The sequence below is a fragment of the Schistocerca serialis genome, chromosome 3 (assembly GCF_023864345.2).
Source record: "Schistocerca serialis cubense isolate TAMUIC-IGC-003099 chromosome 3, iqSchSeri2.2, whole genome shotgun sequence".
Lineage (NCBI taxonomy): Eukaryota > Metazoa > Arthropoda > Insecta > Orthoptera > Acrididae > Schistocerca > Schistocerca serialis.
Window position 1 is genome coordinate 805,602,416 of NC_064640.1, and position 9,688 is coordinate 805,612,103.

The window sequence follows — 9,688 nt, forward strand, 5'->3', positions numbered from 1 at the left end:
CTAGGAAACGTAGGTAGGGCTCATTGTCTCTGCAGTGTGCGTACCGTGAAGATAAATTTTTGTAAGTGAAACGATACTCAAACTCCTTTTATATCCAAATGGTGCACCTGAAGACATATATTCACTATCAAGATTTTATCTACTAAATTCATTCTACAAACCTTAGAAGCCTATAACAGGAATTGTGAAACACAGTGTATTTTTCAACGGAACGGAGCACCACCGTACCGGTACCTCCATGTGAGTGCATTTCTCAACAGTGGGCTGCCTCAGCAATTGATCGACCGTAAGAAACCCGTGTGGATCTCGCACTGCACCGATGGCCTCAAAGGACACATGATATAACGGTACGTGATTTTTTTTGTGGGGGTTTGAGGGCGGTGGGAGTGGGTTGTGAAAGACTCTGTTGTGACTCCCATTCCAGCTAGGATGTGTGACCTAGGATGTTGTACAGCAACAGCTGTGAATGCGGTAATTCGAGATATACTTCCACAAGTATGGGATGAGTTTGACTATCGTATGAATGAAACTTCCTGGCAGATTAAAACTGTTTGCCCGACCAAGACTCGAACTCGGGACCTTTGCCTTTCGCGGGCAAGTGCTCTACCATCTGAGCTACCCAAGCACGACTCAAGCCCAGTCCTCACAGCTTCACTTCTGCCAGTATCTCGTCTCCTACCTTCCAAACTTTACAGAAGCTCTCTTGCGAACCTTGCAGAACTAACACTCCTGGAAGAAAGGATATTGTGCTAGTTCTGCAAGGTTCGCAGGAGAGCTTCTGTGAAATTTGAAAGGTAGGTAACGAGATACTGGCAGAAGTGAAGCTGTGAGGACGGCGCGTGAGTCGTGCTTGGGTAGCTCAGATGGTAGAGCACTTGCCCCCGAAAGGCAAAGGTCCCGAGTTCGAGTCTCAGTCCGGCACACAGTTTTAATCTGCCAGGAAGTTTCATATCAGCGCACACTCCGCTGCAGAGTGAATATCTCATTATCGTAGGGATGTTTGTGGCGCTTTCGGTGGAGGGTATATCAAACATTTGTGGAAAGTTAACGAATACCCTTATCCTAAATATAATTGTAAAAAGTGCTCGAAGGTAATATGTATATGCATGTAAAATGTATACACCCTTAAAATCATATGACTTTTTTGAAAATAAGGACTTTTTTTCTTTATGTAAGTTAAAACTTACCGAAGGTTTCTATTTTCAGTCATGTGGAAGATACAGTCTAGCGAAATCGGATGAATATTTTTGAAACACCCGATGTTATGAAGAACAAAAGACATTCGCAGTCAAAAGTCACTTTCAGGACCAATAAATGTTGCTATATTCACCTATAAGCGTACTTGAAGAACATAGTAACATCGAGTAGCAGGTTCGATGACATCCTAATCGAAGACGCTTTACGTTTATCACCAGTCTTTGTACGTAGAGCTCCTTGTGCGTGACTGCATTGTATGACTGAATCATAACAAGTGTCGTTCTCCAGAATGAGATTTTCACTCTGCAGCGGAGTGTGCGCTGATATAAAACTTCCTGGAAGATTAAAACTGTGTGCCCGACCGAGACTCGAACTCGGGACCTTTGCCTTTTGCGGGCAAGTGCTCTACCATCTGAGCTACCGAAGCACGACTCACGCCCACTACCCACAGCTTTACTTCTGCCAGTATCTCGTCTCCTACCTTCCAAACTTTACAGAAGCTTCTGTAATGTTTGGAAGGTAGGAGAGTAGATTCACCCCATAAATATGGAAAATTAAATAAACCTACATTCAGATGAGGCTTTGCGTCGTTATAATGCCTTCTCAAGCGCCGAATATGAATACACTCTACACGTTCCTCCACACGCCCAGAAAATTCGACTAACTAATACGCGGCTCTAGGCCTTCCAATTGTGGAAATGTCTATGCGTTATTTCCAACATAAATATATACTTCCATTAAAGAAAAAGTATTCCTCTAGAATGAAGTAACTACCAGCTCAAAGAACTGATATTTAGGTATAATTTTTTTTATTTATTGCATTCAGTATACGTTTTGCCTTTGTGACTGGTCTTCATCAACGACTTAATTGGATCATGTATTATGTTGTGAAAGAGCAAATGTACAAGGGATTAATAGTTTCTTTTCTACTATCTTATAGACGTCATTTTTCTCTATATCACTATAATTTGATTCTTCTGTTCCTTCCATCTCCTCTACCTTTCTGTGGAATATTTACGTCTTTGTTTTGATTCTATATCAAATACACTACGTACTTTTCTAGCATATTTTTCAGTTCGCCGTTGAAGTGGAGTAATGTGAGCAGGTAATGACTCCCTGGTTACGAATTAATATGAGACGACGGACACGAAGTATGAAGGGAAGGTGGAAATAATTGATTAACTAAAGACTAGTGTAATTAATATATCTTCATATTTTTAGTACTATCCCATAAGACTGATAATAATCTCATAAGCATAAACTAGCGCTGTCCAGAAAATAGTCAGAGGAGCGTAAATATTAATCCCTTAACGAAGACCATAAACTGTCCATTAATTCCACTGTCTTATATATTTCGAGTAAACATAAAACATGACAGCGATACGATTAGCCTCATTAAAGGTGTTCCTGTTAACTGTTAACGATATATGACTAGAATTCTCATATTCTGAGGGCTTAATGCATGACTGATGTGATACCACATTAGCCCTTGCTTGTCAATTGTTTCGCACATGCAGTGCAAACCCGATACGCCTGACTGTTGCAGGGGTTGTTTCTGTCTTTTTTCAGTTCATTTATAGCACACAAGACTATGCTGTATTATCTTCGAAACTACGGACAGTTATACATTTACATAATAAACAAAACCATTTTACCTCAGTTGTGCAGTCCCAAAGGTATTTCAGCAAAACGGTGCACGACTGTGACCGCTTCTGTCCGAACCACCAGCAAGACGGTACTCGTATTGTTCAGGAATCACTAACAACACTGTTACAGTCTCCCTCGATACCGTCACTCGAGATCACATGAGAGTAAGTTCAGCATTCTCGAACGGCGTTCACAGACTGTTTCTCACGTAGGCGCATATTTTCCAGATGCTGCGCGCAGAGAAGAGGCGACTCGCACCCGGGGCATTTTCGGCGTCTCTGAGGACTGCAGGAGCAGACAGCGCGTTGGAGGTCCGCGGGGCGCCGTCCATGGCGCACAACTGACCTTTTAGGTTTTCCCAGCGCCAGTCACATGTTTCCGTCTCGGAGCCGCGGCCGCCACTGACTTGGCAAGCCATTGCCTAATAGAATCACGCGCTAATCGGATCACCGCTGGTGTTTGTAATCTCTTTACGTCGCCCAGTTAGCCTGCATTTTTCTATAAAAACATGGCTAAATTACAGACTGACTGGCCTACGACGCGTACTTCGGGAAACACTGTATTCTCCCAGTCTCTCTGTGCGATTCTAACGGTAATAAGCAGAATTAAAACGGTATTTACAATGTATGGTATTAATAAGTTCAGGTAACTATGCAGGGCAACGAAACCGCAAACACAGCTCTGATTCATTAACAACAAGGCATATTGTTACCATCCTTTCCATCTTGAACGCAGTTAGTGCTCGTGTACGATGGACGTTGCGGGGATAAAAAGTCTCCTCAGTACGAATCACCAAGAATTCCGTAAACAGCGATCTTGTGAAATTCAGCTTGCTTCGTTCGTCTACCAGACCCTGAAGACAGTAGATACCGAGACCCAGATTGATGTCATGTTCCTTGACTTCTCGTAGGCATACGATACAGTTCCTGACTGCCACCTAATGTTTAAAATTACAATACTGGCGATTAAAATTGCTACACCAACAAGAAATTCAGATGATAAACAGGTGTTCATTGGACAAATATATTATACTAGAACTGAGATGTGATTACTTTTTCACGCAATTTGGGTGCATAGATCCTGAGAAATCAGTACCCAGAACAACCAGCTCTGGCCATAATAACCAGCTCTGGCCATAATAACGGCCTTGATATGCCTGGGCATTGAGTCAAACACAGCTTGGATGGCGTGTTCAGGTACAGCTGCCCATGCATCAACAGGATACTACAGTTCATCAAAAGTGGTGACTGGCGTATTGTGACGAGCCAGTTGCTCGGCCACCATTGACCAGACGTTTTCAGTTGGTAACAGATCTGGAGAATGTGCTGGCCAGGGCAGCAGACGATCAGTTTCTGTATCCAGAAAGGCCCGTACAGGACCTACAACATGCGGTCGTGCATTATCGTGCTGAAACGTAGGCTTTCGCAGGGATCGAATGAAGGGTAGAGCCACGGGTCGTAACACATCTGAAATGTAACGTCCACTGTCCAAAGTGCCGTCAGTGCGAACAAGAGGTGACCGAGACGTGTTACCAATGGCACCCCATACCATCACGCTGGGTGATAAACCAGAATGGCGATGATGAATACACACATCTAATGTGCGTTCACCGCGATGTCGCCAAACACGGATGCGACCATCATGATGCTGCAAGCAGAACCTTGAGTCATCCGAAAAAATAACGTTTGGCCATTCGTGCACCCAGGTTCGTCGTTGAGTACACCATCGCAGGCGCTCCTGTCTGTGATGCAGCGTCAAGGATAACCGCAGCCATGGTCTCCGAGCTGATAGTGCATGCTGCTGCAAACGTCGTCGAACTGTTCGTTCAGATGGTTGTTGTCTTGCAAACGTCCCCATCTGTTGACTCAGGGATCGAGACGAGGCTGCACGATCCGTTACAGCCATGCGGATAATATGCCTGTCATCTGGACTGCTGATACGAGGCTGTTGGAATCTAGCACGGCGTTCCGTATTACCCTCCTGGACACACCGATTTCATATTCTGCTAACAGTCATTGGATCTCGACCAACACGAGCAGCAGTGTCGCGATACGATAAACCGTAATCGTGATAGGCTACAATGCGACCTTTATCAAAGTCGGACACGTGATGGTACGCATTTCTCCTCCTTACACGAGGCATCAGAACAACGTTTCGCCAGGCAACGCCGGTCAACTGCTATTTGTGTATGAGAAATCGATTGGAAACTTTCCTCATGTCAGCACGTTGTAGGTGTCGCCACCGGGGTCAACCTTGTGTGAATTCTCTGAAAAGCTAATCGTTTGCATATCACAGCATCTTCTTCCTGTCGGTTAAATTCCGCGTCTGTAGCACGTCATCTTCGTGGTGTAGCAATTTTAATGACCAGTAGTGTAGAATGTACGGAAAAACAGACAACCTTTGTTATTGGATTGAAGAGATCCTGATGAATGAAAGACAACATTTTGCTCTTGACAGAGAGAAATTATCAGACTTAAAGGTAGACTCGGGTAAATTGCAATGAAGTCTTACAGGACCACTACTGTTCACTTCTCTATATAGAAAAACATTACCTGTAAACTCTCTTGAATATTCCAACATTACCCTCCTGGTTTTACATATTCGTCATAGTGGGTACCACTACAAGAAAGTTTTATTTTCTACTTTTCCTGTAATGTTTTATAAGCTTAGTACTACACAAATCAAAAAAAAGTTTTGCATTACCCCGGTTCCCAGAAGTCCTGAACGTAGACGTTGACCGTGGAAATTGTATCACAGACACAATCCCTTTGACTGTTCAGAGATGTCACTAAACCCGTCCAAAGACGTAAATAACCATGCATGAGCAACGACCATTAGACGGAGGGCGTCCAACAGCCGATCAGTTCCAGTCATTCCACCAGGAACAAGATACACGGCTCGTGTTGTCTGTACTTCAACCATGCGGTTCTATCGCGTCCGCATTGTTACTTTGCTCCAGGAAGGGCTCTCAAAAATGGAAGTGTCCAAGCGTCTCGGAGTGAACCAAAGCGATGTTGTTCGGACATAGAGGAGATACAGAGAGACAGGAACTGTCGATGACATGCCTCGCTCAGACCGCCCAAGGGCTACTACTGCAGTGGATGACCGCTACCTACGGATTATGGCTCGGAGGAACCCTGACAGCAACGCCACCATGTTGAATAATGCATTTCGTGCAGCCACAGGACGTCGTGTGACGACTCAAACTGTGCACAATAGGGTGCATGATGGGCAACTTCACTTCCGACGTCCATGTCGAGGTCCATTTTTGCAATCACGACACCATGCAGCGCGGTACAGATGGGCCCAACAACATGCCAAATGGACCGCTCACGTCCTCTTCACCGTTGAGTGTTGCATATGCGTTCATCCAGGCAATCGTCGGAGACGTGTTTGGAGGCAACCCGGTCAGGCTGAACGCCTTAGACACACTGTCCAGCGACTGCAGCAAGGTGGAGGTTCCCTGCTGTTTTGGGGTGGCATTATGTGGGGCCGACGTACGCCGATGGTGGTCATAGAAGGCACCGTAACGGCTGTACGATATGTAAATGCCATTCTCCGACCGATAGTGCAACTATATCGGCAGCATAATGGTGAGGCGTTCTTCTCCATGGGCGACAATTCGAGCCCCCACAGTGCACATCTTGTGAATGACTTCCTTCGGGATAACGACATCGCTAGACTAGAGTGGTCAGCATGTTCTCCAGACATGAACCCTATCGAACATGCCTGGATAGATTGAAATGGGCTGTTTATCGATGACGTGACCCACCAACCACTCTGAGGGATCTACGCCGAATAGCCGTCGAGGAGTGGGACAATCTGGACCACCAGTGCCTTCATGAACTTGTGGATACTATGCCACGACGAACACAGGCATGCATCAATGCAAGAGGACGTGCTACTGGGTATTAGAGGTACCGGTGTGTACAGCAATCTGGACCACCACCTCTGAAGGTCTCGCTGTATGGTGGCCCTACATGCAATGTGTGGTTTTCATGAGCAATAAAAAGGGCGGAAATGATGTTTATGTTGATCTCTATTCCAATTTCCTGTGCAGGTTCGAGAACTCTCGGAACCGAGGTGATGCAAAACATTTTTTGATGTGTGTAGTTTTAGCCTTCTTGGTCATTCTCAACTGATTACTGATTCTGTAAAAAATAGAATATATTGTACTAACTCAACGATTTTAAATATCATTCCACTTATTCCACGCTTATCTTTACTCTTTGATTGATGTAATAACATTTAAATGTCAAGCTGTACAACCAGAAAGATAGCATGAGTAAAACAACAAGAGCAGAAGACACAAATTTAAAAACTCAGCCATTCCAGTATGGTTTTCTACTGCAGGTAAAAACAGGGTGACAGTTAATGACCGATATGAAAAAAATGTAAATTAGTTACAGACTACGGCGTGCACACACTTTATTCGACATATAAACGTCAGTACAAATATTTGGATTTAGGTTATGAAATGTTAGATATGCCTGCCATCATTGGCGATGATATGACGCAGGCGAATAGCGAAATTCTGCCTGACCTGCTGAAGTATCGGGACATCGATACTGCCGATGACCTCCTGAATGGTTGTTTTCAGCTCAGCAATGATTTTGGGGTTATTGTTGTACACCTTGTCTTTAATATAGCCCCACAAAAAGGAGTCGCATGTGTTCAGATCCGGAAAATATGGCGGCCAATCGAGGACAATGCCAGTGGCCTCTGGGAACTCCAGAGCCAGAATGTGGTCCTCAAAATGCTCCTCCAGGACATCAAACACTCTCCTGCTTCGATGGGGTCTAGCTCCATCTTGAATGAACCACATCTTGTCAAAATCAGGGTCACTTTGGATAGTGGGATGAAATCATCTTCCAAAACCTTCACGCAGCGTTCGGTAGGCATCGTGCCATCAAGGAATATCGCACCGATTATTCCGTGACTGGACATTACCCATCACAGTCACCCGCTGAGGGTGAGGAGACGTCTCTATCGCGAAATGCGGATTCTCAGTCCCCCGAAATGCGACAATTTTGCTTATTGATACTAATTCTCATCATGCCTCGCGGCCAACCGTGCAAAAATGGTTCAAATGGCTCTGAGCGCTATGATATTTAACTTCTGAGGTCATCAGTCCCCTAGAACTTAGAACTACTTAAACCTAACTAACCTAAGGACATGACACACATCCATGCCCGAGGCAGGATTCGAACCTGCGACCGTAGCGGTCGCCCGGTTCCAGACTGTAGCGCCTAGAACCCCTCGGCCACTCCGGCCGGCCCAATCGTGCAGTATGAACGTCCTAACGCAAACCGGTCAGAAGTTATGACGGTTTTATTTAATATAGTTCAATAATTGTCGCCCTGTATATTTCGTATAAATTTACATCATTCACGTAAGTACATGCCTATTCGTGGAGGTTTTTTTTTTTTTTTTTTTTTTTTTTTTTTTTTTTTTTTTTTTTTTTTTTTTTTTTACAATCGTATTGACCAACTAGGATCACGTTAGCAACTTCAGTTCCTCTTCTTCCTTTGTTGTTTCCTATTTTTCCAGTATTCCCTCATTTTCTCCGCATGAAGTCTCTTCCTTTCTTCTGTCCATGTTGTTCCCGATTTCCTATTTCTTCTGCTTTGAAAGCCTTCCAAATTTAGTATTTTGTTTTTAAAACGGTTTATTTCTGCTACTTCTGATTCTTTGATGTTGTTTCTTTCAAGATCTTTTCTAACTTCTTTAATCCATGCTATTGTCGATTTCTTTTTCCAGAAATATAGGAGTATTTGTTTTGTTAGTCTATTTCCATCCATTCGGTAGAGATGTCCAAAAAAGGTTAATCTTCGTTTGGCCATTACTTCAGATATTTTCTCTATATTTTTGTAGATCTCCTCATTACTTCTTATTTTCCAACCATCTGCAGTTTTCATTGCACCCATTATTTTTCTAATAATCCTTCTTCAGTACCTCTAGTTTGTCCATCTTATAGTTCATCGTTAGGCATTCAGATCCATATAAACATTCTGGGCGAACCACTTTGGTGTAGTGTTTTAGTTTTGTTTTTCTAGATATACATTTCTTGTTGCAAATATTTTTGGTCAAACCATATGCTCTTTCCATTTTGTTAATTCTTACATCTATTGCAGATTTTTCTAGTCCATTCTGTTGTATAGTTTCTCCAAGTTATTTAAATTTATTTACTCGCTCTATTTTACCTATTTGTGTTTCTATGTATTTTGGTGCATTTTTTATATTTGTCATGAATTTTGTTTTTTCAGCTGAAATTCTGAGACCAGTTCTGTTTGCTAATTTTTCCAGAATGTTTATTTGAGTAAATGCTTCTGTTATGTTTTCTGAAGGTATTATAATATATTCTATTTTGTACGGAAACACAAAATGGCCTAGAATCACAAAATCACACAATGGCCTCGAGCGCGGAAATTAGTTGTGAACTAATAAAATTATTACAACAAAAGCGGAAAATGTTACCTCCATTTCATATATACGAGTATATAAGCGTCAAGGACACGTTTATCCAGTTCCGAAGGCAGACGCCATAAGAGACGCATTGTGCATAGCGATGTGTTTTACTGTTCCAGCAGCACCAGGCGTGTAGTCCGTTTGTTTGTGCATTATAAACTGGCGTGCAAAACTTGAGCACAAAATTAAATAACGTTGACCAGTTGAAAGGGTACAGTACCACCCGACATTGAAAATAGGTACGAAATACTTGATTATTTTTGTCAGAACAACACATTTTTTTGGTAAAATAACTCAATTTCAATTAATACAGCGAAGCCGGATACCAGTGTGGGAAAGAATGACAATTTATTTATTTCATTGATCACATGTGCAC

At 43.0% G+C, this 9,688-nt stretch overlaps 1 protein-coding gene across 1 annotated transcript in view; it reads right to left on the bottom strand.

Moving 5' to 3' along the window:
- Positions 1-3,124, bottom strand: part of LOC126470654 (glycine receptor subunit alpha-4-like) — a 450,264-nt gene extending 447,140 nt beyond the window's left edge. The window contains exon 1 of the mRNA XM_050098640.1: positions 2,853-3,124. The gene's annotated coding sequence lies outside the window, so the exon portion shown is untranslated. The remainder of the gene's footprint in view (positions 1-2,852) is intronic.
- Between the last annotated feature and the right edge of the window lie 6,564 nt (positions 3,125-9,688).